The sequence below is a fragment of the Morone saxatilis genome, unplaced genomic scaffold, assembly GCF_004916995.1.
Source record: "Morone saxatilis isolate NCDOM2014 unplaced genomic scaffold, NCSU_SB_2.0 Contig5, whole genome shotgun sequence".
NCBI classification, from domain to species: domain Eukaryota; kingdom Metazoa; phylum Chordata; class Actinopteri; family Moronidae; genus Morone; species Morone saxatilis.
In genome coordinates this window covers 6,217,090-6,239,545 of record NW_023340095.1, presented here as the reverse complement: position 1 = coordinate 6,239,545, position 22,456 = coordinate 6,217,090, and the positions used below count along the sequence as shown (strand labels likewise).

The following is a 22,456-nucleotide window of genomic DNA, read 5'->3' as shown; positions in this document are numbered from 1 at the left end:
TTTTTCTCATTTCACTTCACCAACGTAGACTATTGTGCTCCGATCCATCACATACAATTCAGATTAAAAAAACATTGAACTAAAGGCTGTAATGTAACAAAATAGGTAAAAAGCCAAGGGGGTGAAGGCACTGTATTAGTACATTATGTATTTTGTTAGTGATTCTGTATAACTCCTTGTTTGAAGGCCCCTTTTTCCCTCTTAAATAATTCCTGCAGCCTCTTGTGTTTTAGGAAGCTGCAGTTTTCAACATCCCAATGTTTAGAATTGCCAAGGCTACTGGCTGTCACACAGTCACCCCAAGGAAAATTTCAACAGACATGTGGACAGATAGCAAGCAACCATTGAGCAAGTCAGACCAGCTTTGTTCACTGGTCCATAGTAGAGCAGGCCTAAGGCAGCTATGGCCACATGGTAGTCCCAGAAAGATGTTCCACCATCCGATCCTATTGATACTGACTCACTGCAGCTTGTGTGTTGTAACGGGGCTTCATACTTCCTCTTCTTTATAGGCCGCCTTGTCTTTCTTTTAACTTGCATTTATCAGTGGAATACTTCACTTAGGATACAATTACACACACTCACACCTGATACACTCTATTATATACACTCACGGCCGGGTGCAGCCATAGTTTTCTGCTGTCAGCCACAGGGAGCAAAACATTCAATAATTTAAGGCTTAAACACACAGCACTAAAAGGAAACAACCATGTTTGCGTTGGCGTGTGTCAAGCAGAACGAAGACTTTAAGAAAAAGAGGAAAAAACAACTAGTGGAAAATGAACGTGTGAGGGGGAAGGGAGCCCTGACAGAGGGATGGAGGCCCGAGTGCCACAGGCACATCTGCCCATGCCTTACTTCCCCCTCTGTGGCTTTCCGGCCTGGCACATTGACACCAACAACAGTGTCATTGTTGATGGCTTATTATGCAAAAGGCTATTCTTCAATTTGAGTTCCTCTAATTTTTGACTTGGTTTCCTTGTTCTGATCTACATTAACTCGAGGGACCTATCCAGTGCCCAAACGAGCAGTGCTGGGCGGCCCTACTGGAGCGGTCGCGGGTTAAATAGGCCTTACTCAGAGACATCTCAGTGGTTATAATCCTGGGAGGGGAGAATGTTACAGAGTTGTTGTTGAATTGACCGCACTGCTAAAACTGTCTGGCAGCTTTGCCACATTGCCACCAACCTCGCTTTGTTAATTCCCCAGTGCAGACTGAAAAGTGGTGAGGTTTGATTGGTACGAATGTGGGCTTGTTCATGCAACCCAGTCCCTTTCCAGGAAAACCAGCTGGAGGTTAGATACAACACCTGTGAAAAGAATACATCCTTGTACTGGACTTTAGCTTATACTTTGGGGCTACATTTCTCGGAGGCAAATCGTCTGGGATTAGCCGATGAAGGCCGTGATTGTAATAAAAGACTATCTTGTAAGTGTTTAAATAAATTTTTCCATTTGTGTCTTCAGGTTTTTTATCCTCCACCTGACCTAAAAGTGGCTGGCTGCGCAGGGCAGTCACTACCTTTTCCAGTCAGTTTTTCCAGTCTCACCTGGAAATACTGCACTTCTCCTTTTAATTGATTTTACAGACAAACTAAGAAATGCCATTTTATAAGGTGAAGCCCATGAAAGAGGCTATAAAATGTCTTAATACCATTTATTGGGCATGGAAATTGAATGTGTGTGTGTGTGTGTACACCGCTTGCATCTGCTGGTCCTCCAAGAACAGTCCTAACTGATAAAGGCTTCCCACAAATGGTTCTCATTTTACCAGGTGTAAGCTGTAGCCTACTTCACTGGATCCCCTGATTTTATGTTGTGTCATCTCGTACACTCACAATATACGACACACGCGCACACACAGATATGAACATGTCGTGGCCTACTTTTCAAGCACCTCTGTTGTAATCCTATCTGCGACCACTGAATAGAAGAGGTGTGGGAAAGCCTGAACCACTTTTGTACGACAGAATGTTGGAGAAGCTCTGCAGGTCTCCATCTTGGAAATGGCTGATTATCTTGAACTCCACATTCCTCTTCAATGAGAATGAACCCAGTGTCGGAGGAACATGTCCTTTTATGCAAACATACATAAACACACAAACACGTAGTCACACATTCCCCCATAATTGCAGTCAGCCTAATTCTCAAGCATTTTTTTCAAGCCTTACGCAGACATACACCCACAAAGTCCGCCCGTTCTCTCAACAGCTCCCAGAGAAAATAATGAAAGCTCAGGTGGCAGTACTGGATGCTTGCTTTGGGCGGTGGCAATGCAGATGTTACCTGGTGGCTCTATGCTTTCCTCTGTATGTGTGTGTGTGTGTGCGCGTTTGTGTTTGCGGGCCAGTTGTGATGGCCAGCTGCCCACTTCACCAAGGCCGTGGCAAATCCCCAGATGGTTGACCCAGATAGACGCAGCAAGAGAGGAGAGGAACGCACACGCACTCTGATGTACACCTGCGTGGGCACCCTTTGCACAGAGATGCTCGTGTAGTCCCAAAAGAGCAGATGAGGGAGGAAAGTACGAGTTTTTGTGGCTTATTTTTGGGATGACCTCAAACTTCCCTGATGCAGCAAAGTTTCATCAGAGTTTGGCTCTTTGTTGTTAAAAGGGGTACTACACAGCAGTAATCAAAATGATGAGTTTGTTCAGTTTGCATATTTCATGGAGTCCAGAATATATGCAGCGATAGACAGTAACGGTTGCCCAGTCCCAGGCAAACAGTGGGTTGCCTGGGACTGGGCAACCAGATTTGGAAAAGGGCTAGTGGGCTCAGCAGGGCTCCTGTGGGATGTAAAGCTCGGTGCCGAACAGGAAATCTAACACTTTGGAGTGAAAGTGATAAAGGATGAACCAGCTGACACTCTGTTTTCACAGTTGGGCCATCATCAGTGGACCTCCTGCTGAGAAAGGTTCACTTTAAAAGAGTTCAGTCCTCCCCAAGCTGTAATAGTTAGTGAGCATGAGGAACAATTTCTCTGGATTGGGAAAGTGAACAAAATTCATAGATTGAGTTGAAATTAGTGGAACCAGTAAAATCATTTTTTATGTATTGCAGTATTTTTTCAAGTCAAACAAATGTGAAAAAGGTTGACATTGTTCAGCCCTGCTGTATTCCCGCTGCCTGAGTGTAGACTGGCCTGAGTAACAAATGTTGCTTTAGCATAGATTTTTTTCCCCCATTAAGCTAAAAGTGTGTCAAGTTAAAATGTAATGTAAAGCAATAGTCCATCAGCACCAATAACGTCAAAAACATTGCACACACAAGATGTCAGCAACTACTATTGGCTGTAGCTACAAATAAATAATACATATTCCTACTAACAGGGTTAATGTAATCAGTTACTGAATATAAAATTACAAAAGTAAGTACTTTTTGATTACTTCAAAATCCAACATTGAAAATATTGAACCGTATGCAAAAAATGGACACAGCCACTAAAATTTGTACTGCACATTTTCAAAGTCAAAGTGAGTACTTTAATTGAGAGTCATACTGAACGTCAACTAAACTCTGCTGCAGTCCCTCACAGTTCCTCCATGTGGTCCATTACCCCACAAGCTTTTCAGCTGTGTGAGGATTTTAATGTTACTTTAATCTGTGGATGACCACGTCTGCTCACCTTGACATTCCTTTGTGTATTCAGAGGTGTTTTTCTGCGGTCACATGTGTGTCTCTATGTGTATGTGTGTGGCCGTGAGTGCAGTCATTATCCTCAATGTCACACCGCATTGCAGTGCAGTAAAAACCTTTTGAGTAAGTGCGTGTGTGTGTTATAGTCAATCCAACAGCTCCAGGGCAGGCTTCCACTGGCTTGTATTTCACCATCTGATGGTAGTACTGAAATCTGAAGTGAGCTGATTATTGAGATGAAGTTTTTTTTAGCATCTTTAATATTTCTTGAAGCGCATTTTACTGTCCTATCAGTCTGTCCCAGTCTTATTTCTCTGCCCATCTCACTCCACCTCTGTACGTCTGTCCTTGCCCTGTTAATTGAATACCCTTTTTATCCGTCCTTTTCTCTGCACCCAGATCCATTTCTTTCCCTGTGACCTCAAGTCTTCTTCTTCTTCTCCGTAACGTAGGAAATGGAAAGTTGTGCCGTCAACAAGGGCACACAGCAGGCTAGAAAGATAAATTGACTGAGAAGAGAGACTCATTCGTCATAGGAAAAAATGCTGACATGAGTGTTGTAACATATGATAAAGTGAGGGAGGGCTATTAAAGGTGAGAAATGTACCATGGTTCAGCATGATGGGAAGCAGGATAGAAAATCTGTAGATTATGACTAACACAGTATGCAGGGGTACTCACACCCACACTGTGTTTATCATCACATCAATTTACTATTAAAGCATCCCCGAACATCCTTGAAAGAAAACACCGCTCATTGTCACTCTGAATTACAATGTCAGGTAATTTGTGTTGACATGTCCTGGCCCAGGAATGTGTCATGTTTTTCCTCCTGATCTGATGAACAGCAAAACACTAATAAAGTTGTTTTTTTCACTAAATTGATCCAAAATCACATCCAGAGCTATGCAGCCCACCTGCAACGGGAACGTGAAAACCCGACTTGGATTTTGTCCGTGTTGCCATGACAACATGCAAATCTTGTAGGATTTCCCTGAGATTGTTGTCAAAATGTTGCTTGCAGCAGCTCGGCTGAGCCAGAGTTGACAGGAGGAACAACATGACAGCCGAATTCATACAAAATCAAAATAGCTCAGCTTGATTGGTATTCAGGGTAGCACCTCAGGTTGTTCAAGGGAAACTCAAAGGAACCTGGAGAAGCATGCTCTAGTGATTCCTTGCGTTATGGGTACACTGGACACCAGTTTATATTAGTGTGAAATGTAGGTTAAACCCAGTGAAATAGTGCGTATATTATTCATAATCAATCCTAAGTACCTGCAGTGTATACTTAGACTGCGTGGCTTGAGGTCCGCTGCCCTTATCCCACCATTACTGTGTTACAGCTTGTTGGCTTTGCCCTTCAGGTGTATATCTTGCCAGAGGGGCTAACACAGAGCTGCCCATTGTTATCCCCATGCTTACTTTGCACATGCACACAAGGATATACATACACACACACACCACTGCTGGTCAAGCCGCAGCCAAAAACCCAAAGCCACAAGCAGTGGAGCAGATCTGTCCCAGGCGGAGAGCTGGAGGCTAGTTAAGGAGGGGACCACACCCAGCAGTGGGAGCTGATGGTAGGCTTGGGAACCAAAGGGAACTCCCATAGGAAGAATTAAGTCATTCCTATTCACAGGCCATCTTATTTAGAACAGAAGCAGGCTTCTGTTTCAAGAGATTAACAGTAAAATAGAGCAGCTGGTAAATGATGTAAAATAAGCAATGGGTTGCTGAAATAAGTGGATAATCAGATTTTGGGAGCTACTAGAAGTCACAAGTTTATTTTGGCTGTCTGGGTTGTTTATAGATAGTTCTCGGATGGTTGTGTGGTACTGTGCGTAAGTTTGTGTTCTGCTTTGTGTGTATTCCCTCATAAGGCAACCCCCTTCTTGTTTGGCCTCACTCTCAGTGACAATGACGGCCGTTCGCATCCTCACAATATTTATGTTCTTCAGTGACCCCACATAGAATTCACTACAGCTTGGTGGATAGTCTTTGCTCACATTTTGGCAGAAGAACCTCACACTTCATTTATTCTTTGGAGTTTTCCCATTTTCTTCCCGAATTTGGAAAGGCTATTTCTCATGCAATGCCGTTTTTGTGACTGCTCAGTGTTGGAGAGGGTGTAGAGGCCATGTGGCTCCTCTGATACACATGGAGCCACCAGCTGCTTCTTCACCTGCCAGTAGGAAGCTTCATCAGGAGGATGTGACAAATGTTGAGGATCAGACTGTCCCCTGCAGATTTCACCCCCTTTTGCATTGCCCCAAACAACTATTGAAGCCGGTTCACAAAATTGCAAATAAGACTAGAAATATAAAGCCACTTCTGATCAATGTGAATTTTACCCGTCACCTAAATGCATACAGCACTGAAATATGCATTCTAACATGGACTTCTTAGGATTCTTCAGTTTAATATAACCAAATCCTTCTCTTGAAATGGTGCACAGAACTTCTGAATACATAAAAGTACTGCAGAACCAGGCTGGAAATACATCCGAGTGCCTTCAAACAAACCCTAGTAGGTATCACGTTTTGCTAAAATCCTTGATGATAACCTAAAACATACAGTACAGAGAACAGACAGTTTATATCTGTTAACTCACAGTTTATTACATTAAGCATGTGGGTAGGTTGTTGGTTTCTTATTTCAAAAGTGAAAACTGCCTGGACAGTGTGACATTTTTAGAGCACCCTGCAGCTCTTAATATGTACAGTATGTGATGAGAGTGTTTGATCTGATAAATTCTTTTTGTCGCCACCTTCTGCTTTGGCTTGTGCATCCTTAAATTCCAATTTGGCATTGTTTTATACACTGTCAAATTCACTTGTGGGAGCTGGCCAATGCGTCCAGCTCTACCAGAAGCTTTACTAAGTAGACCCAAGCGTTTTTTACAGATCTGGACATCCTCTACATTCGAGGATGGAGCAGGATAACGTGAGAAGTTACAGCAGTGTACGTGAAAAATTGGATTGGACTTGAAATGTGCAAGCAAATGAAAAACACTCACCATCCTCAGTGTAGATACTGTGTAATGTTCAATCATCTTGTAGCAGTACCACCCTCTGCTGGACAAGTGTAAGTAGGACAAAAACACTGCCAGACACTCACAAGGTTGCATGGAGAAAGAACAGTACATGGTGATCCAGCTCTTTTCCTCCCTTGAATTTTTACACACACACACACACGCAATCAATCACTGTAGAATTACACACATGTAATTAAACGATGGATTAATTATCATTGTGTCCCTGTGTGTGTGTGTGAGAGAAAAAGCTAGGTCAGAGGGGAGGGAGGAGTGGCGTTTAATGGCTATCAGGACCCTGGCTAGCCTGCGTCTTTTTGTGTGTGTGTGTGTGTGTGTGTGTGTGTGTGCTGTGTGTGTGTGTGTGTGTGTGTGTGTGTGTGTGTGTGTGTGTGGCTAGTGGTTAGCAAGCCACTGGCCTAGTTTTTGGATGAAGACTGGGAGTCGAGGGTTACAGTCACGCACTCCCCTTATCATGCGCAGTTGACTGGGCTGCCTGTCTCTTTCATAATCTCTCTCTTTTATAATCAACCTCCCTGACTTAATTTTTGTCCAGCCCAGTCTCAAATGGCTTTTAACTCCTCTGCAGCCTTCTTCTGATCACTTATGTCAAGTTAGCCAAAGCCCCGCGTATCTCTCTGTCTTCAAAGGCCTAAGAGGAGGACCACAACTATTAGATCCTAATATGACCACCACACACACGCTACGCTTGCTCTCGACTCCCAAAAGCTCTCAAAGGCTCTCCCTCTCTGTCTCTACTAATCTCTCACACACAATCTCTCTCTCTCTTTCTCTCTTTCTCTCTCTTGCCAAACTCTGTGCACAAGATGAGGTTCAGTGAGTGCTGCTTTAGGAACGTGACTTCCTCACAAGGCAATGAAACTCCACTCCTGCCTGGACATTTTTCATCTGCCTCCAGATTCAGGTATTCAGGCATCGTAGGACACGCTAATATCTACAGGTCAGGTTTTTAGTTGGTTCTCCGCAGTGACCTGAGATAATTGCTTTGACATGCAGCTGAAACACGCTGGTAAATTTTTTAAGAGGAGGAGGAAAGCGTAGGCCTTTTGTCAAAATTTCATCTGAGGGAACGCTCTGAGGTTTGTTTCTTTTTTCGTATATTCACCTCCAGATGTTCGTTAGTTTTTGTTTGCTTCAAAAAACCTTGTTAGACGGATAGCTTTTGGTTTCTGGTAGCCATTTTTTAATGAGGAATGCTTATAAATACTAATGAGCATATTTTGGTGAAGTTTAATGGTCTTGTTTGCTCATTGTAAAAGTAAGAATGTCAACATACGAGTTTAATGACGTTGACCCCCTGTAAAGTGTCTCCCCTCGCTGGCGTATGGATGAACTACATTATTACACTACATTTCGGTCAATTTCTCAATATTATTTGGTGGTTGAACACAAGTCAGGAAGTGGAAGCCACTACTGGTGAAGCTCAATTTAGCTCTTAAAAGTCTGCATCTCTTGAACTGGCTTATGAATTCTGATGAGCGGCTTTAGAAAGAAAAAAAATGAAAAAACTGTTCCCACTGAGTCTATTTTTAGAGCTTTGTGCTTTTTAGTTGACTGTGAGTACATCTACCGTATGAACCAACAGATGGGCTCACCACAGTAGCCTGGATTCCTTGCCTCTCAAACTGTTTAAGAGGTTGTTTTTGTCAATGGTTGTGTTTCTCTGTCAAACCGCTGCAAAGGCCACCAGGAGTTGAGTTGTTATTCAGAGTCTGGAACGGCTTTAAATCCAGGCTGTATAACCACAAAGTATTGGCTCCATAACCGCAGCCTCTTTCCTCTTGTACGTTCAGTATGTGTTCAAAATGCCAACAGAGAGAACAGTGAGTAAAAATCTCGACATGTGCCTCTGTGGGGCATGTACTCACTCTTCAACCCATGTCTGCAGCTTTTTTGCACAGTCTCTATAAATTAGAATACGAAGGAAAAGTGCACTGACTAGTCTCCCCTTCAGAAAACAAAGCAAAACAAAAAACAGTCACCCAGCCAAAGCAGTTGTGGCGAGACTTGGCCAGCCATAGTTATCGTTGGCTTCCACACAGAAGCATGAATGAATTTGCGTCTGGAGTATATTTAAGTTCATCATCTCCTTTCTCAGGCTGACTTTCTCTGCCCCACAACTCTTATCCCGAATCTTTTGGCTGGCTCTCTTTTTCTTGCTCTAACCATCTGCCGTTCTCTCTCTCTCTCTCTCTGTTCTCAGTTGCTGTCTCACTTTCTTTCTGTTGGAACATCTTTCTTGCTCTTTCCGCTCAGTTTTAAGTTCATGTGCTTAATTGGTAAGGCTCTATCCAAAAACCTTTTCATTTGCTTTTTAAGAACATTTTTCATCAAGCAGCGGGAGGCGAGCTGTGGAGGAGTTGGGCAGCAGTGAAGACAGCCTCACTGACCTTAAACGACCCCACAGGTTAGAGATCCTACTGAGACGGCTCTTCGCTTTTGCATGGGAACATTTTTTTTCTTTATATCTAACTCCTCACCTCATCTTACCTTTCCTCACTTTATCCAACTTCATCTCCCACTCTTTAATTTTCACGTCTCTGGCCTGCTTTGCCTCATTCTTTATCTTATGTTCTCACTCAAGGGCTTTTCTCTATATCCTGCCTTCCTATTTCCTTTACTCTTCTCAAGCTTTTATGGCTGTATTTCTTCTCTCCCTCCTCGTCTCTTATTCCTTTACTATCATCTCTATCCCCAGTTGCTGTATCTACCAGAGAGGGCTACGGAGCTTTAAGGATTTTTTTTTTTTTTTCATACCCGCCTGTAGATTTACTGTTATTTTTAGTTGGCATTTTGTGGGCATCAATTTATTTTTCACATGCCTTTTTATTTATTTTGTATTTTGGAGGATTCAAGTGACACATTCAGAATCTGAATTGCAATATGTAAACAGTTGTAGTACCTGACGGTTTGTGCTCTTCCACACGGCACGGATGCAGTCAGAAAATTTGCACGAAGGCAACACAAACAAACATGGAGGAGAGGGAACCTAACACAGAACAACATAATTCAGACAAAACAAGTAGCTCATATCTAAAAGAGGGGCTAAATCTGTCGCATGGATGTGGTCTGGGCATGAAAGGTCTGACATGGCCCATGAAAGTGTACTTTCCATGTGGTAATTTTATTGAAACTTTATTTATTTGGGTGCCCGGATAGCTCACCTGGTAGAGCTGGCGCCCCACGTACAAGGGCTGAGTCCTTGCTGCAGCGTCCCAGGGTTCGAGTCTGACCTGTGGCCCTTTGCTGCATGTCCTATCTATCTTCAGCTGTCCTATCCAATAAAAGCAAAAAATCATTTATTCATTGAACTGACAGAAAATGTTCTATATTGTGATATGTGTCGTTATCTGGTTGTGAAATGAAGTTTTTGATATTCTGGCCATATTGCACAGCCCTGGTCTGTATGTTTAGCATCATTGTCCTGTTAGGGTGCATCCTCCTAAAATTGGGGAACTGTATGTAAAGGGTCATTCAGTATGAAAATTAAAATCCTGTGTTCTGAAGTAAAGCCAAAACAAGGAAAACATGCGACTGTCAAATTACTATATGACTGGAATGTGCAGAATATATATACTGAGTATATTGAGTATACTGAACACTACATATTTACCATCATCGCCATTACCAATCCATGCTACTTGTACATCCATGTGGTATCCCACAGACTACAGTGTCATTAATCTAAAATTCTAGTCGGCTGCTTAAACAGCAAACAGTATATATAATGTGTAGACATTTGAATCCAATGATCTGAGAGGAATAAAATGGGATTTATACAGTATGTTCAGAGATAACTTTGTCAGCTGGGGTATGCTGATGTCTAGAACTTCTGTTTACTTTTATTTTCCAGGTAACACATTGTATTAACATGTTTATTTATTCTTTGGAAAGTTGGTCTGGTTGAGATCAATGCTCTGTGTAAGAACTGGCCACATAAACCACCACATCAAATCTCTTTAATAGGAGCCTTGTGTTTGCCAAATGTATAGCTCACAGGGAAGCACTGCAACACTTTAATTGCACAGAATTAATTAGAAAAGAAAAACTGTATTCCAGCAAAATTAATAGATCCAGTTGTACTCAGGGGAAAACCTGCATTCCATTACTTCAAACAATGGCTGTGACCGGCCAGAAACACCGGTTTTTGGAACAATTCAGCCAGTGTATGGCTGGGAAAGACCAGCTGAGGTGGAAACCTGGCTAAATAATCACAGCTAATGGAGCATGAATCTAGTGTGTGCACCTTTTCTTGCCCTCTGTGTCTACCACTGACTTGGTTGCATGACGTCCTTACAACACTTTTACTGTCAATAATCCAGATATTTGACAGAAACTCTGCAGTCAGCCAGAAGCTCTGCTGTTTACTTACTTGGAACATCTTCTTTTTCTCTCCATCAGGTTTTTCCAATCACTGACACCAAAACTGAGCCAAAGGTGAGTTATTTTCTTTCTCTACTTCCACTTCTGTTTTCACTTTGGGCACGTTTCTTTTTTTTTTTGTCTTTCTCTACAACACAATTCGACTCTCTTATAGGCTCTTTTGTACCATTTGAAACATAACTCTTCAATAATGATCATTAATCAAGCACAACATCATTTTAAGCATTAGTTAGACATCTGTGGACTAAAGTGTTGGTGCTTGGATGTGGTTTGGTACAATCAAAGGTGTAATTACAACAAATGGCCACTAGAGGAAGGCAGAGTGTTTCTTTTTGAGATGCCTCTCATCCTTGTGCTCCTGAGTGAGTCTCCAAGGTAGACAAGCACAAGAAATGTAAATCTTGAAGTTAGAGTAAAAGGGGCGATGTGAGAAAAAAAAAAAACCTGATTGCAAGGGTGAGACTTTTTCATATTGGCAGGTTTGAATATGTGTACATGTGAATGTGAGAGAGTGTGAGCATATTGGAGTTGTTTTTAGCGTACACACGTGTTTTCACTGAGGGGTTGAGGGATTATTTTTTGCTTGTTGTCAGTTACTTTGAGAAGGGTTTTTATTCTGCTCCTTGTGTTAATTCACAACCATATGAAAACACGAGTCTCCCTCCTCCGCTAGTCCCCTCCTTCTTTTTCACACTCTACTCCATCGCCTCTCCTCTCTGACTACTGATAGGGCAGAGATGGAGTCAACAGAGGAGGGAAACAGCGAGAGGAGGAGGAGGAAAGGGAGGGAGGGAAAAAGAGTTCGGATACAAGGGAAGGACTAAAGTAGAAACAAAGAAACGCTGCAGGTGTGTGGAGTTCTGAATATCATTAGCTTTTGGCAGCACAAACTGGAAGAAGTGTGAGAGCACTAGCTGTCAGAGGTGAAGGACAAGGTAGACCATGCGTTCACAGTGAGATCCCAGCAGCTGAAGTTTAATTTGGTCCAGGTTAGTCTAGTGTTAGAAAGCTTTAGTTGATTTTATAACGGTGTAAGTGCTGACCAAGCCATGGCCCTTCTTACCAACGGCGCACAGAATCTGGGCTCCTATTACTGCCTGATCCGACGCAGGTTCAAGAGGAGGCGCAAGAAACGCTCCGAACGCAAAGGTAACCCTCACAGCAGCAGTTCATTCACACAGAGTGACGCTGAGCCGGCTTGTTGTAATGTTTAGTAACAAGCAAGAGAGGACAGGGGAGTGCTTGCTGTAATAAACCATTTGGTTCACTTTGCTTTTTGAAGTTTGAAGTTGTATAGCATCAGCAGACTGCTGTGAAACCTCTTTATTTCTTTATACTAACACAGAGTGGCTTATAGTTAAAAAGCTTTAAGTTCTTCACTGTATGTTTTTGTGGTTAGTGAACTTATACAGTAGGTTAAAAATAAGCTTCAGTTGGTGAAGTTTATTTTCTGTTTTGTTTGATGGTTTAAATGTTTGAGTTTCACTGATTGCATTTCGAAGTTGGTTTCCAAAAAAATCAAATACGTGTCTTGTTAAAATTATCTTTTATTTATTTATTTCGCAATAATGTTAATAGACAATTGTTTAAGAAGACATCACAGTTGACCCGAGTAATCTGATCCAAAATAAGTTAATATATGGTTTAAATGTGATTTTTAAATTTTTTTTATCATCAGTATTTCCATTTTTTCCCCATAGATTTTATCTCTTTATATATATATATATATATATTTCTCATATTTGTATTACGTTTTTGTTATAAAAATTGACCATAGAAAAAATTCTCACATTATTAAATTATTAACAAAGATACCTAGTCCTATGTTACCTTACGGCACAATCACTAAATAATTAACCATATAAATTGCATGTATAGTCACATATAGATTTAAATTAAGAATGTTTTTTTATCACCATCAGATCACCATTGTTTTTGTTTTTTTAGGATTATTGTTTTCAGCATTTTATGAGATACACAGGAAACATGGAAAGAGATATGGATGAAAACTGATGAAAACAGTCAGTCAGTTTAAGAGAGACCAGGTTACAAATCTGTCCTCTTTTTTAAAATATATATTTCAGCCACATTTCCATTCAACATCTAATGCTTGTTGGAAGCATAAGTGCGAGAAATAGAAAGGTTAAAAGAAAGAGTTCTTGATATGCCCAATCTATTTTGATTAAACACACATCACACACACTCAGCCCTCCCCAGAGAAAGTTTTTTTAAGAACCAGAATCATTTATCTATTGACTAAAGACTCATAAATGAGACCATCCCTTCTTCTTTGCCGTCTCTTTCTCTCTCTCATCCTTCCCCTCTCTCTCTCAGAGACAGGTCCGTGTCTGTGTAATTGAAGTCGGGTGATGGGAGCCCCACAGAGGCTCTAAGCTTTTCTCTCCTGAGTTTGCTGCTCTGCTCTGGGGATTAGCCTAACAGCAAAGGTAGTAATTACTTAGGTGGCCACAGCTCACTGGCAGTATTAGCCATGTCTCAGCCACTTGCTTTGACACCCACCACCCTCCAAACTCCCCCCACCCTCCTCGTCGAGCCGAGTCCATTCATCCAAGTAAATCCGCCATTGCTGATGTTGCATTTTTAGCCCCCGATTCGCACTCGAGCCCTGCTCACTCAGAGACTGACTACGTCCATCAGCATTACACAGGTCTGTTTCCGGCCTTTTCACTCTCCCTTATCACCATGGGAATGAAAGTGGCACTTTTTCACCATACTGAGAGAAGCGATGACTAAGCAGGACTTTGGGCCAATGTTGCTCTTGCTCTCTCAGTCAGCTTTAATGCCCCGCGCTGGAAGCCTCCTGATAAGTTGCTTAGTGCTTTAGCTTTAGTGCCCAGTGGGTTAGCAGCTAATGCTAGCTGTGAGGATGAGGTCACATGCTTGTACTTAAGACAGTCTTCAGTAAAATAATGTGACACTGACTCAAGGAAATCTATTTACTCGGTATCCTCAGTGAGGTCAGAGTCAGCAGCACCGCTGGACTGGATAGTCCATTAAGTGTAGATTAGTGTCTTCCACAAGGACACTTGAACATGTCGAAACATGGGTTGACCAGGGTCAGCTGTTTGACGGAGAATCGACCACTAATCTACACTACAGCCCTGAACACAATTCTGGTGTGTTTGGACTTCTAAAATACTAGTTTAGTTCCAAAATGTAATGTGAATTCAGCTCAGTTGGAAAGTGTACATGTGCCTACTGTTGAATGACACATTTGAACACAAACAGGACAATACACTAAGAGTTGTATGTGTCATTTAAACTTAACGTAATAACCTGAATAATTTGACTAAATTACACGTCTACTTAGCTGATGGTAACTTTACACAAGAATTTAGGTGTTGGGAATTACGCTCAGTAAACTACTGAACATTTTCCTTCCTGACAGAAGGGATAACAAAGCTAACTAGAGAGTCAAGTCAATGTCAGTCAGGCACAGTGTGTACCCACATTATCCTGAGAAGTATAATACTGAGGTAGGTAATTAAGGCATAAGGATGCTTTTATATCCTTATGCCTTGATTACCAATCTCAATAGTCCACCTGTCGATCGAACCGGGTTGGCTGACAGGACCTGCAGCTCAATACTTTAACATTCAGGGTGACCCGACTAGTCTTTTTTCTACTGTCAAGGTTTAGTCATTTTCAATAAACAAATGACATTTTATATGTACAATCTGAATCTACTAACTAAAGCTGCCAGGAAATTTGGTTAAGTAAAACATTCAACTCTTAATGTAGGGAAAGAAGTATAGAGTAGCATATTATTGAAATGCTCAAGTAAAGTGCACCTACATTAAAGTTTGTATTTAAGTATAGTACAGTATATGAATAAATGGATTTTGTTACATTCCACCACTGGTTTTACGTCCTCCAACAAATTCCACATAGCTTCTCCGGTTCCAGGGTCCTGGTATTGTTCATGCTGGCTCACTGTCACACTGTCATGACTTACTGGGACACTTAAATACAACAAAGCCATTGTTAATGTTGTTAGTATCACCTGTGCTTTTTTTACTATGATGAGTCAGTGTCTTCTGTGAAAAAGGCCTATTGATGGCTGTTTGTTTTTTACATCTGACTGCAGTGTAATATTAGCTTTGGACATGAATAATGCTTATGAATGCTGTTTTATCTTCTCCTTTTATTGTTTTTTTTCTGTATCTTGTCCCATTATTTTGTTTGTTATCTTTTAGTCTTTACATATAAAGCCATGTAAATAAAATGTGTTATTATTTTGAGTGCAACTGTGTGATACAAACTTTTATAAATAGTAGGACTCATATTTATTGATGGCATAATCATGCAGATGATCATAATTTATAAGTGAATTACAATACAGTGCACAGTCAATTTCAAAATGCTGAACTTACGCATATCTTCCAAGTGATAAGTTCTTCAATGCATCTCTCATAAATGTGCCAAGCCATGACACTCGTAGACGATGCTTTCCAATGGGCCGTATATGAAATATGGAAAATGGGGAAAAGAGGCCTTTTCTGCCAAGCCAGCAAAATCTCCAAAATGAGCTTTTGTAACTTGAATAGGGGGGCAGAGAGGGGGATCTGCACCGCCTGACGCTTGCAATCCATCGCCCTGGGAGACTTTGCCTACAAGACTCTGTTTTTTCACATTTCCTTTACTTATAGCCTTATATACTTCCTCCCTTTCACACATCATCTTTCTTTCCTCCCTTTCATCCTTTCTTCTAAGCCCTCCTGTTCTTGTCCCCCTTTTCTTTCCTTCATTTACTCCTTTCATTATTCACTTATTCATATATTCATACATTGGTTCACTTAGAAATGATCATTACCATGTGGAATAATCTGTGACATAATAGCAAATACAGTTTCTTAATTGATTTTGCTGTTTTCCTTCCCTTTAGAATAATGTAAGTTGCTGCATGTCGACACAAAAAAATAGATTTATGGCCTCCTAGAAAAGACCGATTAACAGTAACAATGGAAATCAAATAGACAACGTAGATGCATTAATTTACCTAACAACAAAAAGCTGTTGATTATGAGCAGTGCCTTATTTAGTGCAGCAACATTTCCAGGCACCACAAACAACAGCGGCACTCTGTCTTGATAAGAAATGAGTTGTGTCTGCCTGTCTCAATGTAATTAGCCTTGATTAGCATGCTGCTAATGACTGTAACAGACTGACAGAGGGGAGAAAAAAACCATTGTAGCGAGAATGCACAAACCGCCGAGGTGTGTTTAGTTGGCGGAGAGACACTTCATGGCCCTAGAGATGTATGCAGGGATTTGTGTCAGCTCCTTTTATCACCAGAGAGATAAACCTCATTAGTATAGATTCATAGTCACTGTGGATTCAAATGGATATGGATATTGAAATGTTTTGCTGTTGCAGCTGGTTATTATCCCACTGTTTTCACGTCAGAGGGGGAGAGGAATTACTTTCGAGGTAATGAAACCGGACATATAGTGATGAAAATTTGATTGCCCCAACCAAAGGTGTTCTGTGGAAGCCCCTTGACAGCAATACAGAGGAAAGATTTCAAACTTTAAAATCTCACCACAGAAAGGAGCTCAGTCACAGTTGATATCGCTGTTTTGTAATGTTGTGTTGCCCTCACTGTTCTCCTGCTCCGTCTCGGACTGTACATCTGTGCTACCCCATCCTCTCCCCTCCCACCTCTGACATTCCTCTTCTTAGGGTGCATGAACACTTTCTCCCTCCCTCTGTCAGCTGTCACAACCTTTTTCATCCGGCGGACGTTCCCCATCCTGTCCTCTCCCCGCTGTCCATCAACCGTACCTCTCCGCCTGACAATAGCAAAGGCACAAGGTGTGAAATGCCGCTCTTCTCAGATGACAGTGTCACAGGTGCAGGCACACACAAATCTACATGGGTGCATTCATGTCCTTGCACAGCATTTATTCTCAGACTCCCCCCTTCATCGCAGGGTAGGATTCCAGTGCTTCTAACCTGGCCTTGAATGTGACAAACGGTGTTAGCTGTGAGCATCCTGGGCATCCAGGCGAGGAGAACAGGAGGACAGTGGAGAGGATTGTGTGGGGGGGGGTTCGATGGACAGAGGAAGTCAGAGGGAAGGAACTGACAAAAACACTTTTAAATTTCCAAAGTAAACAGCTGCATTGACAAGAACGCCATGCATGCACACCCAAGGGTTCCCAAGACTCCTTAGAGTGCTTTCTTTAAGACATTAGCTATGTGATATAGTGGCTTTTATCTGGTTCTCCTCAACTACACAACGGCAATGGAGAAAACGCTGTATTTTCAAAAAACTACAGTAGAAAGAAATACAGTTTTATGGGCACTGTCAAAGTTAAGTTAATCCCCATACATCATATATAATTCAATGTTTTTAGGCTGTTTTGCCTTCCAAGTTAGCATAGCTGTTATTGCTTGTTCTGTTGATGTGTGTGCACGCGATCGCAGGTGTGTGGCTATTTGTGTGCACATGTGAGTTTTCGGGAGTTCCCTACCTGTGTGCTCTGTTGGGTGCTTGAACATTGAGCATAGCAGTGGTGGTCCTCTGTGAGCCAGGCATGCTCGCACGTTCACACACTTCCAAACACACTCGAACATACTCTCCTTTCCCCACAGGCGCTCGGCGCCTATGCTGTGTCATAAATCAGAGCTGTCAAATAGATTTTACAGCTCCTAGTGAAAAGAGGAGAGGCAGCCACCCAACAACCTTGAAAAGATGGAAGAAAGCAAAAGTAGAGGAGTTTTATTATTATTAAAGCTGATACCTGGACCTAAGGAATCTATAAAGAATGACGGGACAGTTTTTCACAGCACAGAGCAGAGAGTGTGCATGAGAGAAAGTTTGTTGGTGGGTTCAGAATGATGCGTGATTGTACTAGTCCCTCCATCCAATCCCTGGTTTACAATGAGTCCGTACGACAGGACTTTTCTCTATCGCTTTTTGTTCCAGTGAAACCTTTCATTCTCTCAGCACATTTCATTTGCATCGATCTGACAATTTAATTGTAATGTTACTGCAGTATCATTCTCAGGCTTAATGCAAGAAAGGGAGACAGGCGTCAGCAGTTGGGAATCAGCAGGAAATCTATAACAAAAACACTTGTGTGCTGAGCATGGAGGTTTTTTAACAGTCATACATAACATAAATTCCATGCAGGTGTCTAGATTTGCTTCATCGAAGACCTGAAACAGTGGTGGCCTTTAGTTTTAACCAAGGGCCAGTGTTTTTGGTGAGATTTGCTGTGAGGGAAACACAGTTTTATGATGAAACATATTCTATTTCTTAGGGCATATTTGGTGTCAGTTGTACCACACTGCTTTATATATCTATGAAGTCAATGTTTGATTCTCATCTAAAAATCAAAGGTGGAAGCTTGTAGACAATATGTTCTAGCTACAGTCTAAGAGGGATACTTCTAAATCCATCATACTAAATCTTACATATACTCTGCTTTTATCAAGTGTTTGTCTCGGATGCCCTCCTCATCCAAGCTCATCCAGCTAAATTCACTGATTGGAGGAGGCTTATTAGATGTCAGCGTCTGAATGGCTGCCTCTTAATATGCAGAGTGGAGAAAAGTATGTATGTCCAGCAGTAGGGCTCAGAAGGCAAATCGCTTCTGGCAGCCTAATTCGCTGGTCATTAGAAGGGCCAAATTGAATAATGGACTCCGAGGTGAGCGTGTGCGTGTGCATGTTCATGTGTGTGTCTGATGACAGGGAGGGCCATGTTGGGTGGCCGTACTCTGTGGCCCCCTTACCTTGGCCCATCAGTTTCAATCAGGCAGCGCGACAGGCACTCCCCTTTCTGCCACGACCCCTCTCCATTAGGCCACCGGCGGCCACACGTGTACTTCATTATGGCGCATTACCTGGTCAGTGCCTGGAGACATCACCTGAGGAAGCGACAGAGAGGGAAAGAGAGGTGAGGAAGGTTCCCATTTCTATTAAGATTCTTCCTTTCTCTCGCTTTCTTGAGGTAATCACTGGACTGCCAAAGCTTTATTGGGGAAAGTAATGGGATTTTGGGATGGCGACAGTAGCACTCACTTACCTAACTGCATACATGGACAGTTAACAATGGTCCGCGTATTCCTTCTTGTATCCCCCTCTGTCTTTATTTTCTATTTCACTCTTTCCAACTTACAAGTCTCATTGCTTCACCTGCTTTTTTTTCTTTATCGCCCTATTCGTTGTTTGTCTTTAAATTCCTGCACTCCTTTACTACTGTGCATGACTCTAGATCAGTTACCATCTGAAATTGTCCTGACTATCTTGGCACACACAGGATATGGTTATCAAAGGCATGCCTTTAAGAAGTAAGGAAAGGTTTAGCTTTATACAGATCTAATCTCTTGCAGCTTCCGGGTTGGATAAAAGTATGAACTTTGTCAGAATAAATCCAAATAGTGAATGGAGTCAGCAAAGTGGAAAGACGAGCCTAAGGAGGGAATAGGGTACACATTGATCTTTGTTTGCTGTTTGTTGAAGCCACAGAATGGCACATAACAAAAAGGAAAACTTAAAACCATATTTGCTGCTTGCTAGTAAATGCAAGAAATCCTCATGGTTCTGTATCACACCAATTTATTTTCTTAAATTCCTCAAACCCAGCAGCTTAATTTTAAATACAGTCGTACTACTCACATTAAATCGGAAATAGACCTGCACTATTCCTGCTTACAGTCTCATTACATTGTTCTAATACCACATTCCGGTGAGTTAGGTGGGCCTGATGTGGCTTGAAATGTGATTTTTGTTTTGTTTTTAGAATAAGGGAAGAATCAGACAGAATGGAATAGACTGTAGTGGTAGCGCAGCACGGTGGGCCTATCCGTCTGTGTTAGGGCTGTCTCATAGGCGGGCTCTCCTGCACCGGTCATTTCCCATGGCCATTTGTCTCTGTCCGGTTTCTTTCCCTTTCTTTGCCCCCGTTTTTTTCCCTTTCATCTCCTCCTCCCCCTCATCTTCGATTCCTCATTTTGGACTCTCAGTCTTGTTCGATCTGTTTCTCCTCTCTTTACTCCGGCTCTCGGTTTTTTTCACCACTACCAACTCTCCTGTTTTCCTTCTTTTCCAACTTCTCCTCCTGGCAAGGAAGTGATTTTTTCCTCTGGAAATGAAAGCATTAAATTGGTTTTATGAAATAAGTTTTAACTGCTTTTTATGTTTGCTGGTGTTTTTTTTATAATTCTGTTAAATACCCAACTGTGATTTTTTAAATTAATGATTTCCTCTTTATTTCTGAATAAGAGAGGGATGCAGCCACAGTTGTCTATATTCAAAAATCAATAGTGTCCGATTTTGCCTAAATAACCTCATTAACCTGTGACGGAGCTGCTTTAATGTTAAACAGGGTTGTGTCTTCAAGGCTAGAGCAAACATGGCAGCTTGAATCTAATCTAATCTACATTAAATGTTATGTTAAACTCTGATTAGGTTTCCTGATACTGGAATCCTATCGTAGATACACAACCCACACAACTTATCGTTTTTTATGTTTTCCGTTTTTCCGTCATTGCCAGCTTTGAGTTTCTACTGTTAACAACAATTTTAGAGCGTGTTGGCTGTGTGTGTTTCATTACATCAGTCTGATAATCAGACTGAATCTCCATTTTGTTTCACTTTATTCATTCAGCCTGACATCATCTTCATGATTATTTTGTTTTGTTCTAAACCATCATTAGCAAGTGACGGATCCATCCAGCCGACAGTTAGCGATAGTGCATGCTTGGGGCCGTTTAGTTTATTTGCACATTAATACACAACAAAATGCACACATAACAGTTCTACAGTGCAGGAGAGGAAGGAAGCCTGTAGGGCTGTCCCCGACTAAAGTTTGTAATAATTCTAAATGTGTCAGAACAACCAGCAAGGAAACTGAACATTTAGTTCATTTAATAAAACATATTATAATATCACACACGTCTTGTTGTTCAACACGGAATAAATAACTTCCAACTTCACTAAAACAAATACTGGCTGACTGAATTGATACAATGGATGATGGATAACCTTAACAGTTACTTACTAACTTACCTACAAATTCCGCTCTTCCTCCGTTTCATTCCTCTCCTGTCCCTGCCAGAACCCACGTGTCTTCATCCCCAACATAGTCCTAATGAATATTGCGTCGACTGAGACTCTTCACATCTACTAAGTATTAAGTGGACTATTAGGGGGCAGCCCTAGAAGCCAGATAGGGTTATCACAGTTCTCCTGTTTTAGCTAAATAAAAGTTTTTAAAATGACGTTATTGTATAAAACAACACAACAACAAACAATATCTCTATATATGCAAAGAGCAAACATAAACAGTAGCAATACTCTATGCTATCTGAAGGACCATGAAAGGCAAAAATGTAACTCCAAAATCAGAACTAGGGATGAAAGTGTCATGGAATAGCATGTTTTGCACTGTGGTGTGAATACCATACAGTATGGGTAGGTTTCAGAGAAAGAGCACATTGTACTCAACTAGCTTTCAAGTATTTTCCTGTGATAGTCTAACGCCAGGCAAAAACACGGTTATCTAATCTTTCTGGTATTCACTTTACTATGTGTCAAACTCCACACCATTTGCAACTGTACAGCTTACAGACCATATAAAGCCATTACAAGCAGATGTTTACCTCTGGTTTCCTTGGAGTTGGAAGTTGCTCCCTACCTCATTTTTCCACCGAAAACTATGTCTGTCCTCATACTGTGTTTCTCATTTTAAACAGAGTGGAATGGAGTGGATGTTGAATGTAATAACCAAGAGACGCTGTGCATGGATGTGCATGTGGTAGGTGGGTTAACAGCATGGCCTTTAAAAATTCAGGAGTTGTATTTATGTATGTAGGTATGTATATGAATGGTTTGTGAAAACAAAAGAAAGCAAAATCCAACCAAAATCCCCCTCATGAGTGACTTCACCTTTTTCAAGATTATATTGTTAAATCTGTTGATCACCTCGTGGTCACCATATGTCGATTGTGAAATGCAAACGAGGCTTGAAACAATTGAAACTGTCCATAATTGTCCAGACATAGGCACAAATATGACTTGGTTAGGTTTAGGGAAAGAGGGTTTCAGATTAAAATAATTACTTTGTTAAGGTTAGAGGAGCTTTGTCGTCGTGGTTACAATAATAAAACAGGTTATAGAGCGATCATGGCAATGCTTCAAAGGAACCAATATTGACTGTCGTTTTAAAATGTGAAATGAACAGCAGTCTCCCGCGTAAAAGTTTGATGTTTTGTTGTCCCCCTTTTTTTGCTCCCATTATAATTCCTATAACCGGATTTCTCACATCTACATGTCATTTTGGGGCAATTGCTGAAACAATAAGAAAAGATAAGATAAGATATTCCTTTAATAGTCCCACAATGGGGAA

At 41.4% G+C, this 22,456-nt stretch overlaps 1 protein-coding gene across 2 annotated transcripts in view; it reads left to right on the top strand.

Annotated features, from left to right (window-relative positions):
* adarb1b (adenosine deaminase RNA specific B1b) overlaps nucleotides 1-22,456 on the top strand; it is a 100,838-nt gene that overhangs the window by 52,064 nt on the left and 26,318 nt on the right. For both annotated transcript variants that reach the window (XM_035676945.1, XM_035676946.1), the window contains exon 3: nucleotides 11,095-11,130. The gene's annotated coding sequence lies outside the window, so the exon portion shown is untranslated. The remainder of the gene's footprint in view (nucleotides 1-11,094; nucleotides 11,131-22,456) is intronic.